Source organism: Mustela putorius, unplaced genomic scaffold, assembly GCF_011764305.1.
Source record: "Mustela putorius furo isolate JIRA1106 unplaced genomic scaffold, ASM1176430v1.1 tig00000854_pilon_pilon_pilon, whole genome shotgun sequence".
Lineage (NCBI taxonomy): Eukaryota > Metazoa > Chordata > Mammalia > Carnivora > Mustelidae > Mustela > Mustela putorius.
In genome coordinates, this window is record NW_025421496.1 from 1,668,089 (window position 1) to 1,679,092 (window position 11,004).

Genomic DNA, 11,004 nt, shown 5'->3' on the forward strand with positions numbered 1-11,004 from the left:
TTCTACGGATTCTTGCTATATCTGCCATTTTCTTCTACTTGAATCTAGGCTGGCCTTGATGACTTACTTGTGCACCACAATGAAGTTGAAACAAAATTTTGTCTTTTTTTGAGGGTAGTTCTTTTTTTTTTTTTTTAAGATTTTGTTTATTTGACAGAGATCACAAGTAGGCAGAGAGGCAGGCAGAGAGAGAGGGGGAAGCAGGCTCCTTGCTGAGCAGAGAGCCTGATGTGGGGCTCGATCCCAGGACCTTGGGAGCACGACCTGGGCCGAAGGCAGAGGCTTTAACCCATTGAGCCACCCAGGCACCTCTTGAAGGTAGTTCTTAAGAAGCTTTGGGCTTCTGGGAACGATCTGTGAGCCCCGAGCCGCCATGTGAGAAGCCAACCATGGTGATTCCATGACACAGTAAAAGTTCCTCATTTTGTTCAAGTCTCTGATGAAAAATGGCCTCTACAGAAAGACATCTTTGACCAATTTATATCTAAAATAGCATGTCTTTCTCTACTCTTGTGTAAGGGGAGGGGAAAAAAAAAAACTCTGCTCTCCTCAGTTCTCCAGTGGAAGCCATGCAAATTAGACTGAGAAAAGACAGGTTAATAGGAGAAAGGTGTACAGACTTTATCTGGTTAGTTTTTTATTTGAAAAAGGGGTCTTCCTAGAAAAAAAATGAAGACCTAAAGAAGCAGCTGGGTCTGAGAGCTTACATACCATGTCTAACAAAGAGCAGTAGATTGTGGAGATGTGAAAAGACAGAGGGACAGGATTTTAGGCTTCCAAGTGTGACAGACTGTTTGGAAGGTAAATATATGGAAGGTAGGGGCCATTTTAGTAAGGTTTGTTTGTGCAGGTCCATCTCAGTGCCAAAATTTTGTTTTCTTCTCAGCCATAACTTTCCAAAGAGAGGGAACTGGGGTGCCTGGGTGGCTCAAGTCAGTTAAGCCTCTGCCTTAGGCTCAGGTCATGATCTCAGTGTCCGGGGGTCGAGTCCCATATCAGGCTCCTTGCTCAGCAGAGAGTCTGCTTCTCCCTCTGTTCCTCCCCTGCTCGCGCGCTCTCTCTCTTTCTCTCATAAACAAATAAATAAATATATAAAAACAAAACAAAAACCAACCCAAACTTTCAAAAGCCAGAAGAGTGAATTCATGGCAATCTTCATTTCTCAGAAATTTGTGCTTTTATTCCAATAAGGGAAGCACCACGAAGGCTTCTTTCTCCTCTTTTGGTTCTCATTGCATTCAGCTCACAAAAATCCATATGCAAAAGTGGCATATTTTAGGGTGGCTTATTCTGACCCCCTCCATGGCTTACTCTCTTTCTCTTTTTTCCTGCTTTATATTTTTTCATAGCATTACAGATTTGTTTATGTATTTATTTTCTATTTGTTGTGAGTCTCTCCTACTAAGTTGTAAACATGAAAGCAGAGATTTTTTTTTCTACTAGCCTGGCTCATGTGAGGTGTTCAATAAACTTTAATTTTTTTAATGAATGAACCTTATAATTCTTGTTTTATTAATTTCGTATGTATTCAAACTGCCTCTAGTATTTCAGAGAATGAGTTGACATATGAATAATAAATAAAATGACAGCTTTCATCTATTAAATATCTTTTCTTGATTATAGATACTTCCAGAAGCTGGGAGTATTTTCCCTTTTCTTCCCATCACCTCTTTCTGGACATCTAAATGCTTATCCCTAGAATAAATGCCACCTCTTCCTTGAAGTTGATCCTGATTCTTCATTCTAATAATCCCTTACTTTTTTCCCCTCTGTCCCTGGTAAATAATATTTTTCTCCTCTGAAGCCATGGGGGAAAAAATCCCATTTATATCCTGTCTTTTAAAAAGTCTTTATTAAAATTATTTATCAACATCTCTTATTTTCCTTACTATAATAATATGATGATGAGAAGGTTAAAAGCTTTATGTGAATATCTTTGATTTTTACAAAACCAACCTATCACCTTACATATAATGGTGTGTGTGTGGTGTGTGTGTGTGTGTGTGTGTGAGAGAGAGAGAGAGAGAGAGAGGAAATTGGAATGAATGAAGGCATGTATTACTAAATGCAAAACAGAACCTTGAAAATTGACCAAAAATATGTAGGCCTTTTAGTAATACTTTACTTCCTGCTGACTTTAAACTTCTCCCTTCCTAGTCCTGTAACTCCAAATAAGATCTGAAAATCACCATGTAAGGAATAGAGTAAAAACAGTTCAAATATATTAATGAAAATTAGGCCAAAGAATAGAAGGTAAAATAAATAAAGGAATCCTAGCATCCTCATTTACTTACTATCTTTTTTACTCTGATTCTTTGTGGAGTTATAGGATGATTTCTGATAGATTCATCTTTTTTTGTTTTTTTGTCAAATATTTTTTATTTCATGAGCATTTGGAATGGTTTTCTTACACTGTAAGCTATTCATACCTCATACCCTATAGCTATTCATACCTCATCCCCTACCATGGCACCGATATCTTCTGCTATAAGATTATGTTCAGTGGACAACCTGGTTATTAAAAATTATTTGTAGATCTATGCTAAATCTGGGAGGAGTATAAATCATTATCAAAAATTAATTTTCTCCTTTGTATGGGAAAAATACGAAATCATTATAATTCCAACGATGTTATCAGTTTCAGTAGAAAATCATTATTGAGATTATTTTAAATTCATTAACAAAAGGAATTTTATTAGAAGATAGTCTGGTCTTAGTCATATTAAAAATAATTTACCCATGCTTTTATTCTCTAATTAGAGTTTTCACCAGTGCAGTATGGTTACAGAAAGCAATATCAAGAAGAGAAAGGGGGGATAAAAACATATTAATCTCTGAGCCAAAATATTAAAAATAATCAGAAATAAATGAGGTTCTGAACCTTCTGAAATTAAACTAAAATGGAATATTAAAAATCACTTCTATTGTGTAACTTTTGAGAATGACTTCCATTTGTACTCCCCTGACAGCAAACAGTGTATGGATAGGAATGAGAAAATTCAGGTGTCACCCATAGAATTCTTGGGCCACGGATAGTGGGTGCATGTGATCTTTTACTGGTAATGTTTCCAGCTGAATTTAGAGTTTACTAGGGCTGTAAAAAAAAAAAAAAATAGATGATGCTCATGGACTTCCTTACTGGGAATCTTCTAGCAATGGCCATTGATCATCAGTCAGTCCACAAACATTATTGAGCCTCCATTTACCTGAAGAATCTGGTGTTTGATAGGATATTTCAGGCTGTTTGAATCTAGAAAGAATTCAAGTGGCTACTTCCTTGAAGAGCTTACAAATCTCCCTGAGGGCTTAGAAACAAATGAAAAAGTCTGGGAGGGCAGGGATAAGGAAAAGCCAAAAATCCAAGAGATGAGTTGGCAGTTAAACTGGCTGGAGGAAGTCATTTGCTGGGGTAGGTGGGGAGAGGGAGGGAAAAATATTCTAGGTTAAAGGAATACTATTAGCAAAGCACAGGAAGTTAACTGTACATTATTTATATTTAATTTCACTTCACATAATGTTGAACAAAGCTCATAGAAAAACCATAATATGGTAATTATTTGGGGGGAAAACTAAGAAATTAGTGAAAATTAAAACGTGAATAAAATGATAGATGAATGCAAGTTTGAGGTCAGAACAGAATTCTACCAAGTGCAAGCTGCCCTCTATTTATAGGAAAATCAGCCAGCTGTCCAAAAATAAGGAAGGACGAAGGACGGAAGGAAGGAGGAAAGGGCTGTGAGTGGTTCCAATGGTTGTCACTAAAGTTCTGCATACAAGTCTTTCCATTTCATTTTTTATGAAAGCCTCCAGTTGAGTGCTGTACAATATGATAGCAACTTGCCACGTGTAGCTATTTTGAATATTTGAAATCTGACTACTCTGAATGTGCAGGAGAGTAATATACACTAGTATGGAAAGATGAATATAAAATATCTCATTAGAAACTTTATTGCATGTTGAAGTGAAAACATCTTGGATATATTGGGTTAAATAAAATACATTATTAGAATGAAATTCAGCTATTTTCTTTTACTTTGAAAAGTGGCTAATAGAAAATTTAAATTCTGTATTTGGTTCACATTATATTGCTACTGGACAGTGCTACTTCAGGTTCTCTCTTATGACCTGTTTAATCCTTAATTACACAATTCTAACAGGATTGTACTTATTTAAAAGTCTTCCAGGGGCACCTGGGTAGCTCAGTCAGTTAAGCGTCTATCTTTGGCTCAGTTCATGATCCCAGGGTCCTGGGATCGAGTCCCATGTCATGCTCTCTGCTCACTGCTTCTCCCTCTCACTCTTCCTCTGTTCTCTCTTTCTTTCTTTATTTCTCTCTCTCTCTCTCTCAAATAAAATACATAAATAAACAAAAGTCTTCCAGCGATTAGAATCATCATAAAAGAAGGTAGCATTGGGATAAGTATGATGTGGGGAGTGTGGTAGAGGCTGCCATGTTAATAATGATAAAAATGTATTGTTCTTGGGAAGTGTGTAATCATCCAGTGAGATAAAACCTAAAGATTGAGGGCCTATGTAGTTAGCTACTACTACCACAAAGATGCCTAAGGACTCCAAATTCATTGGCTTCTAAAAAGCATTTATCTGTTACTCGTGCCTTTGTATGTTAGTTGCGGCTCAGCTGACCTAAGGTGGGTTTGGCTTCCAGATACAGGTTAAGTAAAGTTTGCTCCTATTTCTCTTATTGCTGTAATGGCTACCTGAGTCTTTATTTTGATGATAAAGGTTGGACTGCAAGTGAGCGGGTCAAACTGCACAAGTTTGTAGAACATCTGCTAATATCCCAATGGCTAATGTAAAGCATGTGGTCACACTGAAAGTCAAGGTGTTGGGAAGTACTTTCTCCACCCCGAGGCTATGGCAAGGACATAGATGCATATGCTGTAGTGAAAACCCAAGACAAATGATTATAATCTGCCACAAGCACCTTCAAAGCCACACGCAGACAAGCAGCTGATACCTGGACAGTGAAAGAGGAAATACAAAATCATTAAAAAACAGGTGCCAGAGCAAACTGAGAAGAAAATTCTAAGCCCATTTGCAGTAAATATAGACAGTTCTAACACCTCAGAGGTGTCTGAAACCTTAACGATAATACTTTCTGTTCTTATTGATAGCCGGCCTATGAAATGTTTTTATTAGGGTCAGCTCAGGAGTAGATCATGTGATTAAGACCTAATCAATATATCATATTCCCTGTTATCAGTTTTTATGATATAAGCATCATCTGTATAGTCTTAATTAGCATTTCTGGAAGAAAAACATATTGCTATCCTTTTTCAGATTAAAACACTAACCTCAGCAGAGGTAAGAGATGTGGTTAGGGTCACATAGTTACATGCATTTCCAGAATGCCACTTATGTATGTAAGACTCTGAATCCTATAGTTTGTTTTCTCACATGGTTTCTGTGGAAAGGAAGAAGGAAGTGATCAGAACTAATCTATATTATCATACAGTCCATTAATTGGAGTTCCTATTGATGACCCTGGTTTGATTTTTTTTTTTTAAAGATTAAGTTATGGTTTGTATGGGTATAGTATGTTTTGAAAAGATTTTTGAAGGGGATCCCAGTATGCCACTCCCAAGTCTGCCACTTGGAGTGAGAGACTCAGCACCACAGAGACAGAGAGTTACGCTAAGATGAGTCTGCTTAAACAACCTTACCAAAATAACCCTTCCTCCATTGGTTTCCCCCATAGTTACAACTGATCATCATTGGAAGCCCAAACACCCTTTCCTTTATTAGAATGGTATTATGCTCCCAAGGCTGACTACTTTGTGTCTCACTTCTTTCCTGTGAACTCCTGTGCACCCAAGACATTAATGAAAGTCGTGTGCCTTTTCTCTTACTAATCTGTCTTCTGCTAGTCTAATTCACAGATCCGCAGTCCGTGAATGTAAGAGCAGTACAGAAGATTTTCCTCCCTCACATTTTCTTCTCAAAAAATTAAAATAATGCTCAAATTTATTTCTGTTTAAAAGAATAAGATTTGCTATAGTTTGTGTGCATTCCTTTATATTTCTTTTTTCCATGTACAGTGGAGAAACTAGTAATTTTTCACTGAAATCATTCAGAAATTTTAGTGATATGACCTACAGTCTCTCAGGTAATCTACAAATGAGTTGATGTTGTCTGTAAAACTGTGTAATGTTGAGGAGAATACTTGTGGTAAGTAGTAACTAGCAAAGAAATCTTGGGGGATGAGTTTTTATTTATTCATTAGTTTGTTTTCCTAGAGGGAAAGACAGAGATCCATAGGGTAGGGAGAAGGAGGAAGTAATATCTTGTTTATAGAATTAGAGGGAAGTGAGTTCTTTTTGGAGATTATAAGCTATTCATTCACAGCAGGGATATCTGTTTTAGATTTTTGAGCCAAGAATTAGTGAAGTGGTAGAGACATAACCATAACTATCCCTTACCTTGAGATAGCCCAAATTTGGATCACTCATAGAACATCTTGGAATTCTCTAAGGATCTGCTGAACTTCAGACCCTTTACCTCGTGGTATTAGGATAAAGACAGACAGTACCTTTATTTCTTTGGCTTGTGGCAAGAGTGATATGAAAACATTTCCATGCAGTAGAAACTGGGAACTCATGAAAAAACATTAGGCTGTGTGTCTCTTACCACTAAGATGTTATAGAAATACTGAGCTCCATTTCTGAGATGCTGGAAAAATGACCCTTTTCCCCTTGTTTTTCATTTCTTTCTCTGCTGTTGTCTAGCTGTGACCCTGCAGTGTGAAGAAAATGAGGCACTGTACTGTTGCAAAATAATATGAGATGAAGTTGGGTCATGGAGAAGAATGACTCTGCCCTCTTCGTGCCTGAGGTCACCCACTAACACTCCATGCATCTATCTACTTCTCCTGGAAATATGCCACCCTCTGTGCCCCGCCCCTCACTGTATCACTTTTATCAGACTGCTCTTCTTTTCTATTTCTCTTTTTAAAAGATAGTGCCAGTGTTTTTCTCTGGTGATGCTCATGGAGTCAAAGTTGTGAAATCTTAAAACCACAAAAATTATTATTTTTGGGACTTTAAATCCAGTGTAACTGTGGAACAGCTTGCCTTTTAAAAATTAATAAGGGAATAATAGGAACAAAAACCCAAGCAACATTTTAGGGTCACAGTTTGGTTAAGCACTGTATTTTTAAAGGGCCAGTGAGCTGCTGGCTGAGCTTCTAGAGATGATGGGTCCTTCCGGGACTTGCCTTTTGACACTCTGGATTTTTAGTTTAGCACATTTTTTTATACCATTGTTTAGTTATTTGAGAGTTGGTGGTTGAAGGTCAAGAAAGGGGGTTTGATGTGAAAGCCTGACAAGGTGAGTGAGATGAGAATAGGAAAACAACTCTACAGACATAATTTCATGCCAGCATCTCAAACTTGTTCTCAAATATATAGATGCTTCTTTTTTTTTTTTTTAGCTTCCAACCAGTTTTTTTCCCCAAATGTATGTATGTATGTATGTATGTATTTATATGTATTTGCCAAAGAGAGAGAGAGAGCATAAGCAGGGGGAAAGGCAGGTAGAGGGAGAACCAGGCTTCCCACTGAGCTGGGAGCCTGATGCAGGACTTGATCCAGGACTCTGTGATAATGACCTGAGGTGAAGGCAGATGCTTAACAGACTGAGCCACCCAGGCATCTCCCAATTTTATTTCTTAACTTACATGCAAGATAGTTCACTTTTTTAGATGTATAGATCTATGAGTTTTGACATAGGCACAGAGTTGTGAAACTACCACCATGCTGTGGATACAGAACTGTTCCTTCAGCCCTAATATTCCCTTGCACTTCCCCTTGGTAATCAGCCATTTCCCCGCTGTCTACCTCTGGCAGTCATTGATCTATTCTCTGTCCCTATGGTTTTGTCTTTTCCAGAATGTTTTATAAATGTAGTTGTGAAGTGTGTAACATTTTGAATCTCACTTCTTTACTTTACACAGCGCATTTGCAGTTCGCCCAATTGTCACACACATCAGTAGTTTATTTTTAGTTTTTTTGATGAGTAGTTTAGTATTCTATTGAGTTGAATGCTACCCAGTTTATTAATCAATTGAAGAACATTTAGATTGTTTTCAGAGTTTGCAGCTCAGAGTCAATCTGCCATAAACATTTGCATATATACATATATATGTATATATTTTAAGAATCAGTTTTCATTTCTCTTGGGTAAAACAACTGGAAGTAGGATTGCTAGGTTTTTAGATTTCTATTGCTGCTGTAACAGATTCCTACAAATTTAGTCACTTTAAAAAAACACAACATAAGCTTCTTCTCTTCTTGTTGGGAAGGTCAGAAGTCTAAACTGTGTTGGCAGAGTTTTAGGAAAGGAGGCTCTAGGGAAGAATTCACTTCTTTACCTGTTCCAGCTTCTAGAGGCTACCCTTATACCCTAGTGACCATGTATCATTCCAACTTCTACCTCTATGGTCACATCTCCTTCTGTGATTTTCCTTGCCTTCCCCTGAATGACCCTTATGATTATATTGGTATACATGAATAATTCAGGATCTTTAACTTAACCACAGCTTGAAGTGCTCTTCAAAGCACTTTTTGCCAGAAAAGGTGACTACTAATAGTTCTGGGGATTTGGACATCATTCTCCTTACCACAGTCAGAACATGTGACAAATGCATGTTTAACTTTGTAAGAAACTGTCAAAATAATGCTTTACAGAAAAGTATTTTCATGCTGTGAGTTTTTGCTAATAGTTCCAGTGCATTAATAACATAGAGGGTTTATTAATCAGGATATGTTTCTCAATCAGTCTGAAATTTTTTTGCTGTATGTCAGAGAAAACCCAACACAGATTAGTTTAAGAAAACAGGGGAGTTATTGGCTTACTTAAATAAAAGGTCTGAGGCTAAAGCTTTGCAAATTTATGCATTTCTGACTTTAAAGCTCAAACATTTTCATCATTTAGTTTTTCTCTTTCTATTGGGTTTGCATTATTCACAGGCTCCACATGGTGGCAAGGTGGAAATGCTGGTAGCTCCTGATTCCTTTGGTTCAAGTCCCGGTAACAAATGTCAAGTTATGTGACAGCATTTTCAGCAAAAGCCTCACTGCTACTTATTTTTGTTATTGGATCACATGGGAATCCTGTGAACCAATCACTGGGATGAGAGAATGTGATGTGCAAATTGGTCTTGGTCATATGACCCACGCCTGAGCTGGCCTGGGAACTTAACCTGAGGACCATGAGTTGAAAATGAGCCGCCATCCTCGTTAGTATAGTGGTGAGTATCCCCGCTTGTCATGAGTTGAAAATGAAGAATGGATGGATCCAAAAGAGAAAACGGAGGCTATTTCTAGAAAAAGATTAGGGCTGCTGGAGATACATTGGGCAAATATCCACTCTAATTTCTTAAACTTCAAATAGAGCTTTAGAATGAATTATCCTTGAGGAAGTTACTCTCTTAAGTATGTACACCCACTTATACCAAATGAGGAAACTGAGGAAGCATGTTAAATTCAATTAGACCACCAGGGATTGCTTTCAGACTCACTGGGGAGACAGGCAACCAGGGATGTGTGGCAACCAGCTGTGCTGGCTCACGCACAGTCGTATGGGTCTCTTTCCAACTCTATATCTAGTAACTTCGTGTTGATGGCTTGAGATAGGCCACGGTGGAGTATTTACACCACAGAAATTGGCAAAGATTACAGATCAGGGCTTTTTACTCTGGAGAGCCCCTTACTAAACTCTTACCAGCATACCAGGGCTGACAGCCAATAAGTAACTCTACACAATCAATATGATAGCACTGTGTGATAATTTTAAGATAATTCAGACATAATTACAACAGGAATTGAAAGAAAGGAGATAATCACTGTGTATGTGTCTGTCTCCTTCCCCTCCCCAAAAAATTCATGAGAAGAGGAGGGCTTGAATTAGACATGGCATCAGAGAGAATATGCATCATTTTGAGCCTGGCTCTTGCTTTTGTGGTTAGTACTTTTGGTGTCCTATCCAAGACAATTTTTCATTTTTTACAAAATATTCTATGTTTTCCTCTAAAAACATCAGAGTTTCTTAAATTAACTTTTGTGTATGGTGTGAGATAGAGGCCAAGTTTTCATTTTTTCCCCTAATGCTTTAGTCGAGAATATCAAAAACTCTCCTCTGAATACCATCAAGATATTATCACTGAATGCTGCATATTCCCCCATTCCTTTTTTTCTCTGGTTTCAATTCCCAGCTGTAGTTCTGTGAAATTCATGAGTCTTCAGCCAGCACAAGAACAGAGGTCTTATGTTCAAAACTACCTGTGAGTCTGGTCTGCCGGTGTGTCTTGCTCTGTAGTCTGTTCTACCACTAGCTGCTCTGATGCTAGGTCATTGATCTGAGCACCATTTCCCCCACAAGGAGCACACAGGAGCCCCTGAAATACTAGCTGAACAAGAGACATTCATTTCAACTTCAGCAGAATCTATGCAGATGTTCCATTTTTTAAATACATCTCGTGCTCACTCCCACTGCACCAAAACCCCACCTCAGTTCCTCAGATTGTCATCTCCTGGGTTTTATTCTGCCCCCTTTCTTCATGGGGTCAGCTGAGGATGAAAGATGATTTTTCTTCCCAGGAAGAGCTTCAGTGTCTTGAGCCGCATAACTTTTTGTGTAATTTCGTGTCAGTTCTCTCTTAGGGCACTGACTCCAAGAGCTGATTGATGTAGATGAGCTTTCCTTAGCTGAGCTGTTCCCTGACGATTCAGTGCCCCACTCTCCCACATTCTTTTCACTTCAGCTTTCAGGGAAAAAGAATTTTTCCTTTAGGTTATTTGCACTCTAATGATACCTCCCTTGCAAAGCCTGCTGAAAGAATAATTTCATAGTTAGAATAAAGATGCACAGGTCCTTGTTTCCTGGTTTATGACCACACTTTTATATGCTAGAGTTCTAGATAGGTCGGGGTGGGAGCATCTGAACGAAGGAAGTCTAAATTCTGGCTTTTGTGTTATTTGTTGTGTG